General features: G+C 38.5%; 1 long non-coding RNA gene and 1 pseudogene across 1 annotated transcript in view; both read left to right on the forward strand.

Moving 5' to 3' along the window:
- Positions 1–23,465, forward strand: part of LOC133233987 (uncharacterized) — a 102,125-nt gene that overhangs the window by 42,687 nt on the left and 35,973 nt on the right. The window lies entirely within an intron of this gene.
- Positions 363–22,843, forward strand: LOC133234708 (proteasome activator complex subunit 3-like; annotated as a pseudogene).

Here is a 23,465-nt window from a genome sequence, read left to right on the forward strand (position 1 = left end):
ACTGCCATGCTTTTAGGATGGCTTTGTAAAATTTTGACAAAATTATTTTAAGTATAAAACCTGAACACACACAAAAACTACAGGAGGGATTTGGAGAACAAAACAAAGTAGACATATTTTGGGAGGCAGCTGAATTTTGGAGGAAAACGTTGATGTGGGGTGAGCTGATATTGCTGCAGGTCCTTCAGATGTGACACAGGATGGCTAATGGCCTGAAAAGAGTGGGAGCAAACTTTGGGAATTATACGGCCCATACAGAGTGAGAGGGGTTACTGAGCAAAAACAAACAAAAAACCTGAACTATGGTAGTCCCAAATTCTCTTTGTTAACTTTACTCATCTCTGGCTGACCCCAAGCCAGACATGTGCAGACAGACTCAAAGCAATGAGTGTAAAAGTGTTAATGAGTTGCCCCTCACCACCAAGGTATAATAAAACAAATTTTGTTGTTTGAATTGTTGTCACTGTTTAGTCACTAAGTCATGTCCAGCTCTTTTGTGACCCCATGGACTGTAGCCTGCCACGCTCCTCTGTCTACGGGATTTCCCAAGCAAGAATGCTGGAGTCGGTTGCCATTTTCTTCTTGGGGGAAACTTCCTGACCAAGGGATTGAACCCAATTTTTCACATTGCAGGCAGATTCTTTACCACTGAATGGGAACTTTACCAGGGAACGGGCAGTTTGAACATAACCAGGTTAACGGCTTTCTTAAATAAAAATGTTGACAATCTACACAAATATATATCAGAATGCTGATTTCTCATAATGTAATATTGACAATATCAGTGTTACACCGGAAATCAATAGGCATTCAAGAAAGAAATATATGACTCATTCTGAAGGAAAAGTAATATTCATATCAACAGAGGCCAGTGCAAGATGACTTGATTTTGAAATTATTGGATAATGATATTAGAGCAGCTACTCTTCTTATGCTTAATGAGGTATATATATTCACAGCAAGAGAGTAGGTCCCATCTATGCCCCAACTGGTAATGCTGAAGAAGCTGAACAGTTCTACGAAGACCTACAAGACCTTCTAGAAATAACACCCACAAAAGATGTCCTTTTCATTATAGGGGACTGGAGTGCAAAAGTAGGAAGTCAAAAGATACCTGGAGTAACAGGCAAGTTTGGCCTCGAAGTACAGAATGAAGTGGGGCAAAGGCTAATAGAGTTTTGCCAAGAAAATGCACTGGTCATAGCAAACACCCTCTTCCAAACACACAAGACAAGACTCTACACAAGGACATCACCAGGTGGTTGGTCAATACTGAAATCAGATTGATCATATTCTTTGCAGCAAAAGATGGAGAAACTCTATACAGTCAGCAAAAAAAAAAAAAAAAAAACAAGCCTGGGAGCTAACTGTGGCTCAGATGATGAACTCCTTACTGCAAAATTCAGGCTTAAATTGAAGAAAGTAGGGAAAACCACTGGATCATTCATGTATAACCTAAATCAAATCCCTTACAATTATACAGTGGAAGTGACAGATAGATTCAAGGGATTAGATCTGATAGAGTGCCTGAAGATCTATGGACAGGGGTTTGTGACATCATACAGGAGGCAACGATCAAGACCATCCCCAAGAAAAAGAAATAGAAAAAGGCAAAATAGTTGTCTGAGGAGGCCTTACAAATAGCTGTGAAAAGAAGAGAAGCCAAAGGTAAAGGAGAAAAGTAAAGATATAACCATTTGAATGAAGAGTTCCAAATAGCAAGGAGAGATAAGAAAGCCTTCCTCAGTGATCAATGCAAAGAAATAAAGGAAAACAATAAAATGGGAAAGACTAGAGATCTCTTCAAGAAAATTAGAAATACCAAGGGAACATTTCATGCAAAGATGGGCACAATAAAGGAAAGAAATGATATGGACCTAACAGAAGCAGAAGATATTAAGAAGAGGTGGAAAGAATACACAGAACCATACAAAAAGATCTTCATGACCCAGATAACCACAATAGTGTGATTACTCACCTAGAGCTGGACATCCTAGAAACTGAAGTCACGTGGGCCTTAGGAAGCATGACTAAGAACAAAGCTAGTGGAGGTGATGGAATTCCAGTTGAGCTATTTAAAATCCTAAAAGGTGATTTTATTATAGTGCTGCACTCAATATGCCAGCAAATTTGGAAAACTCAGCAGTGGCCACAGGACTGGAAAAGGTCAGTTTTCATTCCAATCCAAAAGAAAGGCAGTGCCAAAAATGCTCAATGGCTACGGCTAAGTCACTTCAGTCATGTCCAACTCTGTGCAACCCCATAGACAGCAGCCCACCAGGCTCCCCCATCCCTGGGATTCTCCAGGCAAGAACACTGGAGTGGGTTGCCATTTCCTTCTCCAATGCATGAAAGTGAAAAGTGAAAGTGAAGTCGCTCAGTCGTGTCTGACTCTTAGTGACCCCAAGGACTGCAGCCTACCAGGCTCTTCCGCCCATGGGATTTTCCAGGCAAGAGTACTGGAGTGGGGTGCCATTGCATTCTCCAAAAAATGCTCAAACTACTGCATGGCAGATCAGGTGGTCTGATATTCCCATCTCCTTCAGAATTTTCTACAGTTTGTTGTGATCCACACAGTAAAAGGCTTTGACATAGTCAATAAAACAGAAGTAGATGCTTTTCTGGAACGCTTTTGTGATGATTGAATGGATGTTGGCAATTTAATCTCTGGCTCCTCTGCCTTTTCTAAATCCAGCTTGAACATCTGGAAGTTCACATGCTGTTGAAGCCTGGCTTGGAGAATTTTGAGCATTACTTTGTTAGCATGTGAGATGAGTGCAATTGTGCAGTAAAAATGCTCAAACTACTGCACAGTTGCACTCATCTCACACACTAACAAAGTAATGCTCAAAATTCTCCAAGCCAGGCTTCAACAGCATGTGAACTTCCAGATGTTCAAGCTGGATTTAGAAAAGGCAGAGGGGCCAGAGATTAAATTGCCAACATCCATTCAATCATCACAAAAGCAAAAGAGTTCCAGAAAAGCATCTACTTCTGTTTTATTGACTATGTCAAAGCCTTTTACTGTGTGGATCACAACAAACTGTAGAAAATTCTGAAGGAGATGGAAATACCAGACCACCTGATCTGTCTCCTGAGAAAACTATATGCAGGTCCAGAAGCAACAGTTAAAATCAAACATGGAACAATGGACTGGTTCCAAATTGGGAAATGAGTACACCAAGGCTGTATACTGTCACCCTGTTTATTTAACTTATATGCAGACTATAAAGAAGGCTGAGCACTGAAGAACTGATGCTTTTGAACTGTGGTGTTGGAGAAGACTCTTGAGAGTCTCTTGGACAATAAGAAGATCCAACCAGTCCATCCTAAAGGAAATCAATCCTGAATATTCATTGGAAGGGTGATGATGTTGAAGCTGAAACCCCAATATTTTGGCCACTGTTCACTGTCATGCATTAAAGAAGGAAATGGCAACCCACTCCCGTGTTCTTGCCTGGAGAATCCCAGGGACGGAGGAGCCTCGTGGGCTGCCATCTATGGGGTCACACAGAGTCAGACTTGACTGAGGCGACTTAGCAGCAAAAGCGGCATACATACATGATATAAAAGCTAAAGGTTCAGTGATACATTGTGTATATACACAATGAAGAATGCAAAGAAATGTCAGCAGAGGACTACAAAGAACAAAATACTGAATGCAGATTTTAGAACTAAAAATTATAATACAGAAATTTTAAAATAACTGACTGGGAAAATGGAGATATACATGCTGAACAATCCCTAGATTGACCACCAAAAACTAACTACTAAGTGACTTCTAAATTAAAATAAAATTCTAAAAAGCTCAAAAAATAGAGGACAAGAAAAAGAAAAGGGGATAACACCAAAAACAAAAATGTCTTGTCACATCATGTAACATATATTCTACAGTTTTTACTTTATATATTTTATGACTCTTATCCTCCAGTGGAATGTAACTTATGTGAAAGCAGGGGTATTTTTCTTTTCTTTTTCTGTTTTAATGTATTTATTTATACATGTCCATAGGATTCTCTCAGGCAAGAATAGTAGAGTGGGTTGCCATACTGAATCTGCCTGTAATGCAGGAGCCACAGGAGACACAGGTTTGATCCCTGGATGGGGAAGATCCCCTGGAGGAGGGATGGCAAGCCACACCAGTGTTCTCACCTAGAGAATCCCATGGACAGAGAAGCCTGGCAGGCTGCAGACCATGGGGTCGCAAAGAGTCAGACACGACTGAAGCGACTTAGCATGCCCAAGCAGAAGGTAGACCTAATAATCTAATGTGAGCCAAATATACTCACTTGAGATAATAAAGGAAATCATTTATGTTCTTTACCTGAGTGCTCAATTCAGTTGCAAGCTTTCTGAAGCTTTCTATTATTATAATCATGTATTCTTTTTTTTTTTAATTTATTTTGTATTCAGGTATAGCTGATTAAAAATGCTGTGATAGTTTCACATGAACAGCAAAGGGACTTACCATACACACCCACATACATGTGTCCATTCTCCCCCAAACTCCTCTACCATCCAGGGTACCACATAATAGTGAGCAAATCTCCATGTGCTATACAGTAGGTTCTTCTTGTTTTTCTTGTCCACTTGCTAAGTTGTGTTGGAATCTTTGTGATCCCATGGATTGCACCATGCCAGGCTTCCCTATCCTTCACTATCTCCATGAGATTTCTCAAACTCATGTCCATTGAGTAGGAGATGCCATCTAACGATCTCGTCTTCTGTCGTCCCCTTCTCCTCCTGCCCTCAATGGTTCCCAGCATATGGGTCTTTTCCGATGAGTTAGCTCTTCTCATCAAATGGCCAAAATATTGAAGTTACAGTTTCAGCATTGATCCTTCCAATGAATATTCAGGGTTGCTTTCCTTTAAGACTGACTGGTTTGATCTCCTTGTTGTCCAAGAGACTCTTGAGAGTTGTCTCTAGCACCATAATTCAAAAGAATCAGTTCTTCAGGACTTTGCCCTCTTTATGGTCCAACTCTCACATCTGTACATGACTACTGGAAAAATGATAGATTTGATTAGACAAACCTTTGTGGACAAACTGAGTCTCTGCTTTTAAAATACTGTCTAGGTTTGTCATAGGTTTTCTTCCAAGAAGCAAGCGTCTTTTAATGTTATGGCTGAAGTCATTGTCCGCAGAGATTTTGGAGCCTAAGAAATTAAAATCCATCTCTGCTTCCACCTTTTCTCCAGAAATTGATGGGACCAGATGCCATGATCTTAGTTTTCTGAATATTGAGTTTTCAGCCAGGTTTGTCCACTCTCCTCTTTCACCTTCATCAAGTAGCTCTTTAATTCCTCTTCTCTTTCTGTCATTAGGGTGGTATTATCTGCATAGATGAGGTTGTTGATATTTCTCCCAGAAATATTGATTCCAGTTTGTGATTCATCCAGCCTGGCATTTCATGTGATACACTCTGCATAGAAGTTAAATAAGCAGGGTAACGGTAAACAGCCTTTTTGTTCTCCTTTCCCAGTGTGGAACTGGCCCATTAATCCTTGTCCTGTTCTAACTGTTGCCTCTTGACCTGCTTAGGTTTCTCAGGAGGCGGGTAAGGTGGTCTGATATTCCTATATTTAAGAATTTTCTAAAGTTTGTTGTGATCCACACAGTCAAAGGCTTTAGTATTGTCAGTGAAGTAGAAGTAGATGTTTTTTTGGAAATCTCTTGCTTTTTCAGTGATCCAGTGGATGTTGGCAACTTGATCTTTTGTTCCTCTGCCTTTTCTAAATCCGGCTTGAACATCTGGAAGTTCTCAGTTCATGTACTGTTAAAGACTAAGTTGAAGGATTTTGAGAATTACCTTGCTAGCATATTAAATGAGCACAGTTGTTCTGTAATTTGAACATTCTTGGGCATTGTCCTTCAAGGTTGGAATGAAAACTGACCTTTCCCAGTCCTGTGGCCTTTGTTGAATTATCCATATTTGGTGGCATATTGAGTCCAGCACTATAACAGCACCATTTGTTAGGGTTTGAAATAGCTCAGCTAGAATTCCATTGCTTCTACTAGCTTTGTTCATAGTAATACTTCCTTAGGCCCACTTGACTTCACGCTGTAGGACGTCTGGCTTAGGTGAGTGACACCACCATTGTGCTTATCTACTTTTTGGTTACCCATTTTAAATTTAGCAGTGTATAGTCACATATTATCAGTTTTTGAGTTGTAATGTAATTTCTGAGTAGTTGGCAGCTCAAATCCTATCAAGAAAAGCCTTTCTCACTGAAATCTGGTAGTACTCAGATTAGCAACATTTCCAATTGCTTTATGGAGATACAGATGCTATGTGAACTTCTTAATTCTTAAACTTGTTCAGTTGAGCTACATAGTCCTTGAGGGACCCTGTTACATTTTGATATTCTAACATGTGGTCTTAGAAGCAGCAATTCAGCTGTAGGAGTATCTTAGAAGCTTGGTAGGAGGGTTATTTGAATTTAATGATTTTGTGTATATTCATAATTCCTGGTTTTATCATTTTGACATTTGGAATTCATGCATATGTTTTACATTAAATAGTTTAAGTATATAAAGTACTTTTCAAAGATCTGTCACATTATTTGTCTTAAAATATAGGTAAATAGAATTTGATGAACTTAAAACAATGGTTTCACTTATTTCATACTAGCTTTATCTATTTATGTGGATAAGCAAGACTAAGATTACCTCTGAGTTTGCTAAGGGTCTTGATTGGAGACAGAGAGAGATGATATGAGAGAGAGAGACAGAGAGACAAAGAGACAGAAACAGAGTTTGAGTGAAAATAATTTCCAATATTTATTTCTACATTTCAACAGATTACCACAGTACAAGAAAAGATATGACTGAACTATTACAGTGTGTTCACTCAAGCCAACAACTATAGCTTCTGGGTATCTGGAAAAATTAGAATAGAGAATGAGAATGACCCAAGAGAAATGAATTATTTCTATAGTCAATCATATTAAGGTGTTCCTTTTATGAAATACAAATTTTAGTAAATGAAGAAACATTAAGGTAGCTCAACCATCTCACTGAATCTTTAGCAAAGCCTTAATTGGGGGGTGGAGGGAGGCAAAGAGACAAAAACAAAACAATAAAAAGTTGATCAAACATGGCCTAATTCTTAACAAACTCAAACGGAAATTTTTCTCCACTAAAAAAATGAGATAATTATTTGTTTAGTTAAAAACACTATTAACAAGGGCACTTGGGAAGTTTCATTAAACCAGAAATATTCCTTAAAAAAAAAAAAAAAAAAAAACAGTAAGTTAATTCTCAAACACGTTCTCATTCATTTAAACATGAAATGTAGTGGAAACTCTCTCTCTTAGGTCAGCTGAGTGCCTCACCTGCACGCTGGAGGACTCACTTTCAGGACTGATCATTGTGGTGGCCACCATACGCTGCCTGCTATGGACATGATGCTCAGCAGGGCACTTCCGCTGTCCTCAAAGGTATTTCTGCAGGTTACTTGAGCTTTTGCCAAGTATGGTGGCTTGGTTACAAGATGGATTATCACTGGAAGGCTGAAACATATACCATTTTTGTGACATCAGTTCAGAATTACAGGGATCATTTACGCTGTACTTCTTCATTGAACCCGTCAGAAAATTCTACCCAGTTTCAAGGGAAGAAGATATAATCAGTCCCTGATGCAGGAGTGGTAAAATTCTAGACCCAGAGTAGTGGCCATCTTTAGAAATTCCAAACTTCCACACTTGGCCACTTTATGATCTACCCACAATATTTCTGACAAAATAAGCTCTTTAGCCCTCAGTAAACATAAGAAAAGCTCACATTTCCACATGTATTATTTGAGCAATTTTAGATGCTTAAGTTCAACTTTGATGGGGAAAGTTTTAGTGATTCAGTTGTTCTGCTAAATTTATTAACAAATATTTATAATTGCTGGCTTATATTTATCACTTTGCATAAATCTAGGACATGCCTTCATGCAAATATGCTAATTTTTATTATACTGAATAAAAAATGTATTTAATTATTTCTAAAATTTGCAAAATTCTTTACATCAAAGCATAATTAACCAAACTATTGACATTGATTTTTTACTTCCCTTCCTATTGACTTTATTTTTTAATTCTATTCTTTTTAATTTCCAATTGCCCTATTCTAAATCATATTTACATTAGAATATTTTTAGAAGTTCACTTTTTGGCTTTATTTTAGAGATAGTATCAATATGGTATAACATAGTATCTCTTAGATATTTCTTAGACTTTTCTTTGAAAATAAATGAGGAAATACAGTTATTTCTAAATTTTTAAAATAAGTTTATTTGGTTTTGTTATTATATTTAGTAGCAGTTTCTGATTGTTTTCCAGATATATGAATACATTTTGATAATCTAGAAAAATTCAAGTGAATATTATTAATATAGTAATGTGAAATATACACAAATCTTCTGATATATACAGACATTAGAAACCTATATCAGTACAGATGTTGGCCGTGATTGTCAACTGATAGCTATATTGTTGGTTTGGGGTTCTTTTGGGCTGAGCCAACTAAATAAGTTACCTGAATTCTAATCTACTGTATAAGATATACATGGTCCTCAAAAGTGAGCACATATATCAATAAATATAATTATTAGTAATTATATTGGAATTTTCCTGGTCATCCCGTGGTTAAGACTTCACACTTCCCTTACAGCTAATGGGTGTTCCATCCCTGGTCAGGGAACAAAGATTTCACATGCCTCCTTGTGTGGCAAAAAAAAATGATAACATGTGCAATAGTCCAACATGAGATCTATTTTTCTAAGTGTAGTTTTTCATATATATGTTTACCTCCATATTTCTAATGAAGCAAGTCATGAATATAAGCAGTGATTAGAAAGCCTAAGATAACTGTCTTCAACATTCCTCTCATTTTCCCATTGAAATTAATAGGATAATGTGTGGTGACAGTACAAGTCAAAAGGAATTGTACAATTGTTTTACTAAATGGATCAGATGAAAGTTGTGATCAGGTGCCCTAGTGGGTCAGATGGTAAAGCATCTGCTTGCAATGACAGAGACCCACGTTTGATTCCTGGGTCGGGAAGATCCCCTGGAGAAGGAAATGGCAATCCACTCCAGCACTCTTGCCTGGAAAATCCCATGGATGGAGGAGCCTGATAGGCTACAGTCCATGGAGTTGCAAAGAGTCAGACACAACTGAGCAACTTCACTTTCACTTTACTAAATGGATCAGATGAAATTTGTGATCAGGTGCAGCCTTTTTACTTGGTTTGCTTCAGTTTTGCCTCTGCTTGCATTTCAGAAACAAATGTGATTGGTAGCCAAATTTCTCTTTTGTTGAATTTCATTTTACGGAATTTCTAGGATCATGGATGATTTCCAGTGTGTAGAGACATGATTATAAAATAACAAGAATATTTAACATATTAAAATGTTCTTCAGTTCAGTTCAGTCACTCAGTCGTGTCCGACTCTTTGCGACCCCATGAATTGCAGCATGCCAGGCCTCCCTGTCCATCACCAACTCCTGGAATTCACTCAAACTCATGTCCATCAAGTTGATGATGCCATCCATCCATCTCATCCTCTGTTGTCCCCTTCTCCTCCTGCCCCCAATCCCTCCCAGCATCAGAGTCTTTACCAATGAGTCAACTCTTCGCATGAGGTGGCCAAAGTATTGGAGTTTCAGCTTTAGCATCATTCCTTCCAAAGAAATCCCAGGGCTGATCTCCTTCAGAATGAACTGGTTGGATCTCCTTGCAGTCCAAGGGACTCTCAAGAGTCTTCTCCAACACCAATTCTTCGGTTCAAAAGCATCAATTCTTCGGCGCTCAGCCTTCTTCACAGTCCAACTCTCACATCCATACATGACCACTGGAAAAACCATAGTCTTGACTAGACTGACCTTTGTTGGCAAAGTAATGTCTCTGCTTTTGAATATGCTATCTAGGTTGGTCATAACTTTCCTTCCAAGGAGGAAGCATCTTTTAATTTCATGGCTGCAGTCACCATCTGCAGTGATTTTGGAGCCCAAGAAAATAAAGTCTGACACTGTTTCCACTGTTTCCCCATCTATTTCCCATGAAATGATGGGACCAGATGCCATGATCTTCGTTTTCTGAATGTAGAGCTTTAAGCCAACTTTTTCACTCTCCTCTTTCACTTTCATCAAGAGGCTTTTGAGTTCCTCTTCACTTTCTGCCATAAGGGTGGTGTCATCTGCATACCTGAGGTGATTGATATTTCTCCCGGCAATCTTGATTCCAGGTTGTTCTTCTTCCAGACCAGCGTTTCTCATGATGTACTCTGCATAGAAGTTAAATAAGCAGGGTCACAATATACACCCTTGACGTATTCCTTTTCCTATTTGGAACCAGTCTGTTTTCCATGTCCAGTTCTAACTGTTGCTTCCTGACCTGTATATAGGTTTCTCAAGAGGCAGGTCAGGTGGTCTGGTATTCCCATCTCTTTCAGATGTTCTTAGAAATTGTTAATTATATAAAACCCATTAAATTGATCATCATTTGTTGTCTTTCCCAAATGTTACATTTTTATTCAATGAAGTTTCAATTGATTAAATATTTTTGGTATTCTTTCCTTAAATGTTCCCAAAAGATATGAATAGAACACAGAATTTATTGTATTTTTATATCTCTAATGGGAAAATTATTATTCCTCATTGTTAATTTATTTTTTTTTTTTTAGTAATTTTGTGTTCTTGTTCAGTCTCTAAGTCATGTCTAACTCTTTGCAACCCCATGGACTGCAGCATGCCAGCTCCCCTGTTCTTTACTGTCTCCCGGAGTTTCCTCAAACTCATGTCCATTGAATCAGTGATGCTATCCAACCATCTCATCCTCTATTACCCCCATTTCCTTCTGCTCTTAATCTTTCCCATCATCAGGGTCTTTTCCAATGTGTCAGCTCTTTGCATCAGGTGGCCTAAGTACTGTAACTTCAGCTTCAGCATCAATCCTTCCAATGAATATTCAGAGTTGATTTCCCTTACTGTTGAATGGTTTGATTTCCTTGTTATCCAAGGGATTCTCAAGAGTCTTCTCCAGCACCACTGTTTGAAAACGTCAGTTCTTCAGTGCTCAGCCTTCTTTATGGTCCAAATCTCACATCCATGCATGACTATACAGACATTTGTGGGCAAAGTGATGTCTGCTTTTTAATATGCTGTCTGGGATTGTCATAGTTTTGCTTCCAAGAAGCAAGCATATTTTAATGTCATGTCTGTAGTCACCATCTGCAGTGATTTTGGATTCCAAGAAAATAAAATCCTTCAGTGCTTCCACTTTTTTTCCAGAAAGTGATGGGACCAGATGCCATTATCTTAGATTCTAAATGCTGAGTGTTCAGCAAGGTTTTTCCACTCTCCTCTTACATCCTCATCAAGAGGCTCTTTAGTTCCTCTTGACTTTCTGCCATTAGATTGGTACCATCTGCCTATCTGAAGTTGTTGATATTTCTCTAAGAAATCTTGAATCCAGCTTGTGATTCATCCAGCTCAGCATTTCAGATGATGTATTCTGCATAGAAATTAAATAAGCAGGGTGACAGTACATACCCTGGTCATCTTCCTTTCCCAATTTTGAACCAGTCAGTTGTTCCATGTCCGTTTCTAACTGTTGCTTCTTAACTTGCAAACAGATTTCTCAAGAGACAGGGAAGGTGATCTGGTAGCCCCATCTCTCTAATAATTTTCCACAGTTTGTTGTCATCCACACAGTCAAAGGCTTAGCAGAGTCAATGAAGCAGCAGTAGAAGTGTTTTTCTGGAATTACTTTGCTTTCTCCATGATCCAACCAATGTTGGCAATTTGGTCTCTGGTTGTTTTGCCTCTTCAAAACCCAGTTTGTACATCTGGAAGTTCTCAGTTCATGTACTGCTGAAGCCCAGCTTAAAGGATATTGGGCATAAACTTGCATATGAAATGAACATGATTGTACAGTAATTTGAACATTCTTTTCATTGCCCTTCTTTGGGATTGGAATGAAAACTGACCTTTTCTTGTCCCGTGGCCACTGCCAAGATTTTCAAATTTGTGGACATATTGGGTACAGCCTTTAACAACATCATCTTTTAGGGTTATAAATAGCTCAGTTGGAATTTTGTCACCTCCACTAGCTTTGTTTATAGTAATACTTCCTAAGGCCCACTTGACTTCACATTCTAGGATGTCTGACTCTAGGTGAGTGACCACACCTTCATGGATATCCAGGTCATTAGTAATTTCCTTGTATAGTTCTTCTGTGTATTCTTGCCACCTCTTCTTAATCTCTTCTACATCTGTGTTTTACCATTTCTGTCCTTTATCATGCTCATCCTTGCATGAAATGTCGCCTTGATATCTACAGTTTTCTTGAAGAGATCTCTATTCTTTCTCATTCTATTTTTTTCCTCTAACTCTTTGTGTTGTTTATTTAAGAAATCCTTCTTATTGCTCCTTCCTATGAATTTGAAAGTTGGTCATTCAGTCGTGCCCAACTATTTGTGACCCTGTGGACTGTAACCCACCAGGCTCCTCTGTCCCTGGAATTCTCCAGACAAGAATACAGGAGTGGGTTGCCATTTCCTTCTCCAACTTGCTTTGAAACCCTGATTCATTAACACTTTCTGTCAATGAAAGTTTTAGTCGCTTAGTCATGTCCCACTCTTTGTGATGTCATGTCTGGAGCCCACCATGGAATTCTCTCTGTACATGGAATTCTCCAGGCAATAATACTGGAATGGACTGGAATGGACTGCCCTCCTCCAGGGGATCTTCCTGACCCAGGGATCAAACCTGTGTCTCCTGCATTGCAGTCAAATTTCTTTACCATCTGAGCCATCTGGATTCTTAACCATTGGCCCTTTCTGTCAGTATCTTATGCTAAAAGTAAATCCAGATTATTCAAGTATCCATTATACATGGGAAACATTTAAACTATACCAGATTGATCTGTCATAACATGCCTTGATGCCTTCCTAGTAAAGTCTGGAACCAGACTACTTGTGTTTCAATCCTTGGTCTACCATTTGCTGTCACCTTAGAAAGCATTTTACCAAACTCCTTCAGTACTATCTGTAAGGTGGTTAAAGTGAAAAGCTATATCAGTTATGATATTGACCTGAGAATTAAATATTTTATCTAATTGTTTAGCATATAATCTTTTAAAAATGATATGTTTTACTCTTTTTTGTTGATTTTTCTGCCCCAGACTATATGTTTAGGTGATGCAAATTATTTTAGATTTGGTCTTATCAGAAATAATTATTAGCAATGTAAATACTAATTTCTACAAAAACTTAATTCTCTCAAAAGCAAATAAAAATGACATTTAAAATTTCCTTTTGTTAATGTTTATTCTGTAACTTTCCTGTATTAACTTGAAAGAGGAAAAGCATCACTTTATCTCATTGTTTCTGCCTCATGAACATTGAGTTTAAGAAAAGAGAAAAATAATTTGATACTGATTGCAGATTTTCTAGTGATTCATTTCACTGATTCAGCACCCTTGTCGGATAATAATCACATATTTATTTTCTGTTTGCAAATTTTACAATAGAGTTGTCTCAGTACTCTACATGAGACAATTCCATATTATAAATGAATTTAAGCAAGCATGTTGAATCACACTTGTTCTTTTTTTCTTTTATTTATTCATTTACTTATCCAATAGAGGGAAATAAAACTCACAATACCTGTCCACGGTGCATTACAATGGTTGGGTTACTAGATTTTATCAAAGGTCTTTACTCTGACATCATTCTAGTAACTGTGTTCTTCCCTCAGAATCAGAGTAAAGTCAAGAGATAATAGTCCTTCAGTTACATGGTTTTCAGTGTGCTGATAACCTTTCATTTCAGCTAGATTGTTGAGAACTAAAAAAAGAAAAAAGAAATTCAGAACACAGATTCACTTTACAGATGTCCTTTTGGGAAAATTAGAAATATATCTTATATATTTTGCTTTATTGACTAGCTTTTGACTGTGTGTATCACAATAAATAGTGGAGAATTCTGAAAGAGGTGGGAATACCAGACCACTTGACTTGCCTCTTGAGAAACCTGTATGCAGGTCAGGAAACAACAGTTAGAACTGGCCATGGAACAACAGACTGGTTCCAAATAGGAAAAGGAGTACGTCAAGGCTGTATATTGTCACCCTGATTATTTAACTTATATGCAGAGTACATCATGAGAAATGCTGGGCTGGAGAAAGCACAAATTGGAACACAGATACATGTAGAAAGCGTGATTAAGATATGCTTTCAAACTGTGATGCTGGAGAAGACTCTTGAGAGTCCCCTGGGCAGCAAGGAGATCAAATCAATCAATCCTAAAGGAAATCAAGCCTGAATATTCATTGGAAGGACTTATGCTGAAGTTAAATCTCCTATACTTTGGCTACCTGATGTGAAGAGCCATCTCATTGGAAAACACCCTAATGCTAGGAAGGATTGAGAGCAGGAGGAGAAGTGGGTAACAGAGGATAAAAATAGTTGGATGGTATCACCACCACAATGGATGTGAGTTTGAGCAAACTCTAGGAGACAGTGAAGGACAGGGACGCCTGGAGTGCTGCAGTCCATGGGGTTGCAAAGAGTAGGACACGACTGAGCAACTGAACAGCAACATAGAGAGTGAACAGGCATTGGGAGAACAGCAGGAAGAAGGCGCTGAGGGTGGGAGTATGCAAGCTATGTGGTGTGTGAGTCACGCTAGGGCAGCTGCCTCTGGGCAGTGTTGAGATACCTCTAGTCCCTTTGATCCTACCCACCCTCTCCACCACCAAAAGATTGAGTCTTTCAGAGAGTGGGTTACCAATGAGGCAGAATATTTGGTGGAATACTTTTCCTCAAAGATGTTATAACCTGTCAGTTTTTTGAAGGAACCAATCCTAAACATTCATAACCTAACTCAGATCCACTCAGACCTGAGTCTGTGGTCCCTGGCCCTGTTTTAGTCACCAATAGCCACAATGGACTGGAAGAACCCACATCCAAGTAACGGAGATTGAGTGAGTGTGAAGAAGCCTTCCATGGAACCAGGGTGTTTGTGGTGCATGGGATGCTAAAAAGCAACCAGCAATTAGTGGACATTTTTGAGAAAGTGAAACCTAAGATCTGGCTGCTGATCCTGAAATGTGACATGACAAAAATGTGGGTACAGCTCCTAACTCCTAGGATATATGATGGGAATGACTTTGGGGTATATATTCAGGAGAAGACAGTTACAGAACTAAGAATTTTGAGAGCTGCATCTCATCTGAATCAATTTCTAGATATTATGTTACAAGAGCCAAATCAATTTTCAAAATAGCTAAATATCCCCATATAGAGGACTTTCCTCCTGAACCATGACAGAGATTGAAGAGAAAGAATATGACAGCCTTCAACTCATCATATTAGAGCTAAGGAATCAGTATGTCACTTTACATGACATGATCCTGAAAAACATCAAAAAGATCAAATGCAGAGACTCTGTACCAAGGCCAAGGCCAGGGAACTTTGTGAGTCTGGCTCAAGACCCAACATCACCTTGGTCTGTTACATGACTATGAAAAAGGGGCAACTGGCTGGAAATAGTAGTCATAGTTCTGTGTTTTTAGTTGGAGTCTAATGAGACTCTCATGTAGTTCTGTGACAGCCTCCTCTCTTTCTGCAGGCCTCAGTGCCTGCGTACTAAGTCACTTTGTCATGTCCCACTCTGCAACCCTATGGGCTTCAGCCTGTCAGGCTCCTCTATACCTGGGATTTCCCAGGCAAGGATAATGGAATGTGTTGCCATTTCCTTTTCCAGAGGATATTCCAACCCAGGGATCAAACCCACATCTCCTGCATTGGCAGACAGATTATTTACCACTGAGCCACCAGGGAAGCCCTATCTTAAGCCAGTAGGGAAATGCATATTTAACCATAGTGAGTTATAAATATACATCTATTAGAATGTCTATAATTAAAAATAATGACAAAACTAAAGACTGACAAGGATATGGAAAACTAGATTGCTCATATGTTTCTGAAGGAAATATAAAATGGTTCAGTTGTTCCATAAAACAGATTGGCAATTTCTTAAAAACCTAAACAAGCAATTACCATCTGAACCTGCTATTGCACTCCTGAGCATTTATTCCAAGGAAATGAAAATTTATGTTCACACTAAAACCTGGGAATGGATATTTATTCAAAGCAGCTTTATTTGTAATAGACAACAGCAGGAAACAACCCAATTATCACTTATTAGTAAATGGTTAAACAAACTGTACTATATACCTATCATGGAATACTATTAATATTCAAGGACAAAAAGAAGTAACAGTTGATACAGGCAACACATTAAATGAATCTCCAGCATATCATGTTTTTGTAGTGTACTCCTGAATTCCCTTACCCTCTTCTGCATCTTCAAATAAACTACAACTCTAAATTCTTGGCACAGGTTTTGCATTTGTAGAAACCTAAGATAAGTCCCATCACTTCATGGAAAATAGATGGGGAAACAGTGGAAACAGTGTCAGACTTTATTTTTTGCTCCAAAATCACAGCAGATGGTGATTGCAGCCATGAAATTAAAAAACACTTACTCCTTGGAAGGAAAGTTATGACCAACCTAGATAGCATATTCAAAAGCAGAGACATTACTTTGCCAAAAAAGGTTGGTCTAGTCATGGCTATGGTTTTTCCTATGGTCATGTATGGATGTGAGAGTTGGACTGTGAAGGAAGCTGAGTGCCGAAGAATTGATGCTTTTGAACTGTGGTGTTGGAGAAGACTCTTGAGAGTCCCCTGGACTGCAAGGAGATCCAACCTGTCCATCCTTAAAGATATCAGTCCTGGGTGTTCATTGGAAGGACTGATGCTGAAGCTGAAACTCCAATACTTTGGCCACCTCATGCAAAGAGTTGACTCATTGGAAAAGACCCTGATGCTGGGAGGGATTGGTGGCAGGAGGAGAAGGGGACGACAGAGGATGAGATGGCTGGATGGCATCACCGACTTAATGGACATGAATTTGGGTAAACTCCGGGAGTTGGTGATGGACAGGGAGGCCTGGCGTGCTGCGATTCATGGAGTCGCAAAGAGTCGGACATGACTGAGTGACTGAACTGAACTGAAGATAATTCAATTCTAGAATCTGTATTATTTTTTTTAGTTTGTTTTGTTTTGAAGAAATTCTGCAAAGTATACAGCATATTTTTAACTTTAGGAAGTGCTAGTTCAACATAGGGGTGTTTCCCAGTGGCCCAGTGAGAGAGTCCACCTGCCAATGCAGGAGATGCAAGAGACACACATTCAGTCCTGGGTCAGGAAGATCCCCTGGAGGAGGGCATGGCAACCCACTCCAGTACTCTTGCCTGGAGAATCCCTATGGGCAGAGGAACCTAGCAGATGACAGTGCATGAGGTCACAAAGAGTCAGACACAACTGAAGCAACTTAGCACCCACGCAGTTCAACATAAATGCTCTTGGCACACAAGTGGAAAAATACCTAACACTGCTGACTTTAATATAACAACATTCTCTGAAATTGAGCTACTTTATAAAGCTACTTTTTGAAGGATAAATTATTCTGATAAAAAACATGATTGGGATTAAATATATGTACCAAAAAATATTGTGGCTACATGCATATCAATAACATGGTATGATTTACATATCTTCCAAAATTATCAGCAAAATGTCTATCTAACTTGGTAACTTTATGCCAAACAACAAATCTGTGTTTATATTCACATTAATAAGCCAATACACAAAATATTGAGCAGGTGATTTTCTGGAACCTTCACTGCAACTCTCCCTAATGAGTATTATTCCCATGTTATTGATGATATCATGGCCATGAGGACTGTGAGTACCTTTCCTAGCAAGTGGCAAATCAAATCTTCATTGTTGTCATATTCTCAAACTCTACACTCTTTAACTCTGCGTGGTCTTACTAAATAAACCTCTGTATCTGTACTGCAACCTTGACCTCCATTCCCTGGGGTCCAGGTCTCTGCCAGGACTGAGGATTTGTCTGAGCCCCCAACCCAGTAGTAATGTTTTCCTCTGTTTATTTAAAAATTTGTTTAGGTGTTATTTTTTCTCCTATAATCAATCCCTCCAATTACAAAACTCCACTTCATGGATTTCCCATAGCTGTGTACTACTCAGTAGGTTTGCAACCTCAATGTTGATCATTTAAATATCATCCCTTTTGTATCTCAGGAGAGGCTTTGGTGTTCTGTTCCTTGAAGCAGTTCAGTCCATCTGCCCCCTTCCTCTCCACATGAGATGTTTGTTGTAATGGGTTGATTCTCTTCCATCTTCACCACCATATTTCACTGAGAGCAGATCATATAAAGCTGTAATTGTATGAATATATGCAAATGGGCTTGTTGATAAATCTTTGAGGGGAAGAAGTGAAATGAACCTTAGGAAAGAAAAACAAAATCTGCCAGAAGCTTAGCAAAGGGATGTAAAAACTAAAAATTAACATTTTCCGTTTTTTAATCCTCTTTATTCAAGAACCTAAAAAGAAAGAAAACCTAGTCACCAGACATCCTGGAAACCCTAAGAACTGGAAAGTCACTTTGATCTTGGTGGGAAATCACCTAGATGATTAATAAGATGTAAACTTATAATTTGTATCCAAACATAACTATGGTAATTAAAATATAAGTGGTTAGAAACTGGCTTGGATTATTTAAGTGACTAACAAATTTCTAAAACATCTGATTGACACTGGAATATAAATTCTGATTAGGAGTCCAATACTTATTAATGATGGTAAAGAAGACTTTATTCAAGAAAGGACTACCCCCAAGGAGGCATTGCAGTAGAGGAGCACTGGGATCTACTCTGACTACAACCCCAACTAAAAAAAGAAAGTGGAGATGTGTAGCCAAAAGCAGGGTGGGATTCAGTGGATGGTTGCTTACTAAGGGGAAGCATCAAGGGAAAAGGGGATTCTGGCTAAACAGACCCAATGAATTTCTTGCTGAAGGCAAGTCAGGGTTCTCAGATATCACCTGGGAACTGGCAAGGTGAAGAATCTGATCAGAAATGGAGAGTAGTCAGATATCAAGATCTCAAAGATGAGGATTCTGGCTAAACAGAGTAGGAACTGAGAATGCAAAGATTGAGATGGAAATTCAAATCTAGAAACCTAGCTGAGAATATGTCTTAGAGGAGACTGACTGAAGTTTGGTCAAAAAGAGTGTCTTTTTGATACTTTATAATGTACATCCTGTTAACCTCCATTAGCTACAAAATTCTCATTAGATTTGTGATTTGTAAGAGCGTGTACACCATCATTTATGTATTTAGAAATACAAAATGCTAGAATAAAAGGGAACTTAATATGTGAGTAATTAAGTTTCTTAGTTTTAGTTTTATATTTTTGTTATATAAAACTGAGATATGAGCCTACATTTTTAATGTTTAAAAGGTTTTCCCTTTTAGCAAAAGAACATTGCATATTCTTAAGTGAAATTGTTCAAAAACTGAATCCAAATGGAATAACATTAACTTCATTATAAATTTACCAGTTTCTCAAAAAGTAACTGTGGAAACATATTAACTGTGTTATAGCTAGGTAGTTCTATTCTCATGAATTCCTTTGTTTGATTCTAGTTGTGTGAATCATTTCCTTTTCATAATGTTTATAGGTATACATGATTAATAACCTGATATTTGACAAAGTTGTACTCAATTTTCATAAAAAGGTTCTATCAAAATCAGATGTGTGGACTTTGTTCCCCCAAAGTAAGGATGGTAAATCCCCTAAAATGTCAGTGGCTATTTTGAAATAAAATTGTGGAGGTTCTTTTTAAATAACAATTACCATTGACTTACATCTTCGACTTATGGCCAAGGAAATGTAATGAAATAATTGTGAGTTTACACTTATATAGATTTTCCAGGTTCATTTGAATGGAAAATGGTAAATATTAACAATATCCAGATTCTTCTGGAGGAAGAAATGAGAAAAGGAGGGAGGAAAAGGGAGAAAAGAAATGAAGGTATATTGCCAAAGATGAGACAGATACAGAATAAATAATTAAATGAATGAAGAGAAATATAATGGGCTTAGAGAGTAAATATTATATTTTTGAAAAGTTATAGCTAATTCCGTTGCACTATATACTTCTCTCATGCAGTAATGCTGCTCTTACCATAAAGAAGTCTCAACAGATAATGATTTCTCCTCCTCAAAGACAAGTGAAATGAAGTGAGTTAGGAGTAAAGAAAAGTGGAAAATAAGATGATTTGAGGATTCAGTTCAGTTGCTTAGTCATCTCCGAGTCTTTTAGACCGCATGAACCGCAGGACTCCAGGCCTCCTTGTCCATCACCAACTGCCGGAATCTACCCAAAGCCACATCCATTGAGTCGGTGATGCCATCCAACCATCTCATCCTCTGTCGTCCCCTTCTCCTCTTGCCTTCAATCTTTCCCAGCATCAGAGTCTTTTCAAATGAGTCAGCTCTTCACATCAGGTAGCCAAATTATTGAGGTTTCAGCTTCAACATCAGTCCTTCCAGTGAACACACAGGACTGATCACCTTCAGAATGGAATGGTTGGATCTCCTTGCAGTCCAAGGGACTCTCAAGAGTCTTCTCCAACACCACAGTTCAAAAGCATCAATTCTTCAGTTCTCAGGTTTTTTTATAGTCCAACTCTCACATCCATACATGACCACTGGGAAAACCATAGCTTTCACTAGATGGACCTTTGTTGGCCAAGTAATGTCTCTACTTTTTAATATGCTGTCTAGGTTTGTCATAACTTTCCTTCCAAGGAGTAAGCATCTTTTAATTTCATGGCTGCAGTCACCATCTGCTGTGATTTTGGAGCCCCCCAAAATAAAGTCTTACACTGTTTCCAGTTTCCCCAACTATTTCCCATGAAGTGATGGGACCAGATGCCATGATCTTAGTTTTCTGAATGTTGAGCTTTAAGCCAACTTTTTCACTCTCCTCTTTCATTTTCAACAGAGGCTCTCTAGTTCTTCATTTTCTGCCATAAGGGTGGTGTCATCTGCATATCTGAGGTTATTGATATTTCTCCTGGCAATCTTGATTCCACCTTGTGCTTCCTCCAGCCCAGTGTTTCTCATAATGTACTCTGCATATAAGGTAAATAAGCAGGGTGACAATATACAGCCTTGACGTACTCCTTTTCCTATTTGGAACCAGTCTGTTGTTCCATGCCCAGTTCTGACTGTTGCTTCTTGACCTGCATACAGGTTTCTCAAGAGGCAAGTCAGGTGGTCTGGTATTCCCATCTCTTTCAGAATTTTCCACAGTTTATTGTGATCCACACAGTCAAAGGCTTTGGCATAGTCAATAAAACAGAAAGAGATGTTATTCTGCAACTCTCTTGCTTTTTCCATGATCCATTGGATGTTGGCAATTTGATCTCTGATTCCTCTGCCTTTTCTAAAACTAGCTTGATCATCTGGAAGTTCACAGTTCATGTATTGCTGAATCCTGGCTTGGAGAATTTTAAGCATTACTTTACTAGCGTGTGAGATGAGTGCAATTGTGTGGTAGTTTGAGCATTCTTTGGCATTGCCTTTCTTTGGGATTGGAATGAAAACTGAGCTTTTCCAGTCCTGTGGCCACTGCTGAGTTTTCCAAATTTGCTGGCATATTGAGTGCAGCACTTTCACAGCATCATCTTTCAGAATTTGAAATAGCTCAACTGAAATTCTATCACCTCCACTAGCTTTGTTCGTAGTGATGCTTCCTAAGGCCCATTTGACTTCACATTCCAGGATGTCTGGCTCTAGGTGAGTGTGAGTGATCACACCATCGTGATTATCTGGGTCGTGAAGATCTTTTTTTTGTATAGTTCTGTGTATTCTTGCCACCTCTTCTTAATACCATCTGCTTCTGTTAGGTCCATAACATTTCTGTCCTTCATTGAGCCCATCTTTGCATGAATTTTCCCTTGGTATATCTAATTTTCTTGAAGATATCTCTAGTCTTTACTATTCTGTTGTTTTCCTCTATTTCTTTGCATTGATTGCTGAGGAAGTCTTTCTTATCTCTCCTTGCTTGGGAATATCTTTCCTTTTCTCCTTTGCTTTTCACTTCTCTTCTTTTCACAGCTATTATTAAGGCTGCCTCAGATAACCATTTTGCTTTTCTGCATTTCTTTTTCTTGGGGATGGTCTTAATCCCTGTCTCCTGTACAATGTCGCGTACCTCTGTCCATAGTTCATCAGGCACTTTGTCTGTCAGATGTAGTCCTTTAAATCTATTTCTCACTTCCACTGTATAGCCATACGAGATTTGATATAGGTCATACCTGAATGATCTAGTGGTTTTCCCCACTTTCTTCAATTTAAATCTGAGATTTGGGGATTATGTATAGATTTTCATGATGCTGTTAATAGCTATTACCCTTTATCAAATGCCTGATATATTTAAGGTACATCATATACATTGCTTACTACATTCAAACACATTCTCTTCGTTTGTCTTCCCTTGACAGTCACTTTATATTGAGCTAATTAGTGACCTGTTCCTCGTCTGTCATTCATGTTTCTTCTTTTAAGGAAAGACATAGAGAGATTAATGAAAAAGTAGAAAAGTCTTTTTGTTTCACTTTTACTAGTAGATAACATATGCTTGTTAGTGAAGGAAAGATTCTGTACTTCAGCTTTTTATTTTGTACCTTCATGTTTACTGTCTTTTCCTATTTACAGGTTTCTTTAATGTATTCATCCCCTCATCGCTGGCAGTCTCAGCTTGATCTTGTCTGTGTCAGGTGCAAGGCGTCCAGGCCCTTTGTCCTTGTCACCTTTCCTTCCAATGTCATAAGAATTGACAGCGTGTCCCTGATTCCACCTCCCTCTGCATGTTCACAATACAGGTGTCACCTTCCTAAGTGACACCTTTGAAAACTGCTTAATTTGAAAAACAAGAAAGCTTTTGATTTATGGAAAGTACAGTGACTTTTTTTTTTTTCCTTTATTTGCTTTCTGGACCAACTGAAAGTCCTGCAAATGATCTGAAGAACTCAGCTTCCTGATAGTTAAAATTGGGTTTAAGGAATCAAAACACAGTCTGTACCCTTAATTTCAGCTGGAGAAGAGGCAAAGTGGTTAACTGAATCTATTAATTGTTAACATATTATAAGTGCTTAAGTTAACTTAAAAATTTAGTGAAAGTGAAGTCGTTCAGTTGTGTCCGACTCGTTGCTACCCCATGGACTGTAGCCCACCAGGCTCCTCTGTCCATGGGATTCTCCAGGCAAGAATACTGGAGTGGGTTGCCATTTCCTTCTCCAGGGGAATCTTCCCTACCTAGGGATCGAACCCTGGTCTCCCACATTGCAGGCAGACGCTTTAACCTCTGAGCCAATAGTGCATGTTCTAAACTCTTTACTAGCATTCCTTCATTTAATCATGAAAAATGTACTATGGGATGTCAGATTTGTGCACGCATTTGTCTCATGGGAGAAGAAACCAAGGCACAGAGAAATTAACTGACTTCTCTAAGCTCATTCAGCTC

Source organism: Bos javanicus, chromosome 21 (genome assembly GCF_032452875.1).
Source record: "Bos javanicus breed banteng chromosome 21, ARS-OSU_banteng_1.0, whole genome shotgun sequence".
Lineage (NCBI taxonomy): Eukaryota > Metazoa > Chordata > Mammalia > Artiodactyla > Bovidae > Bos > Bos javanicus.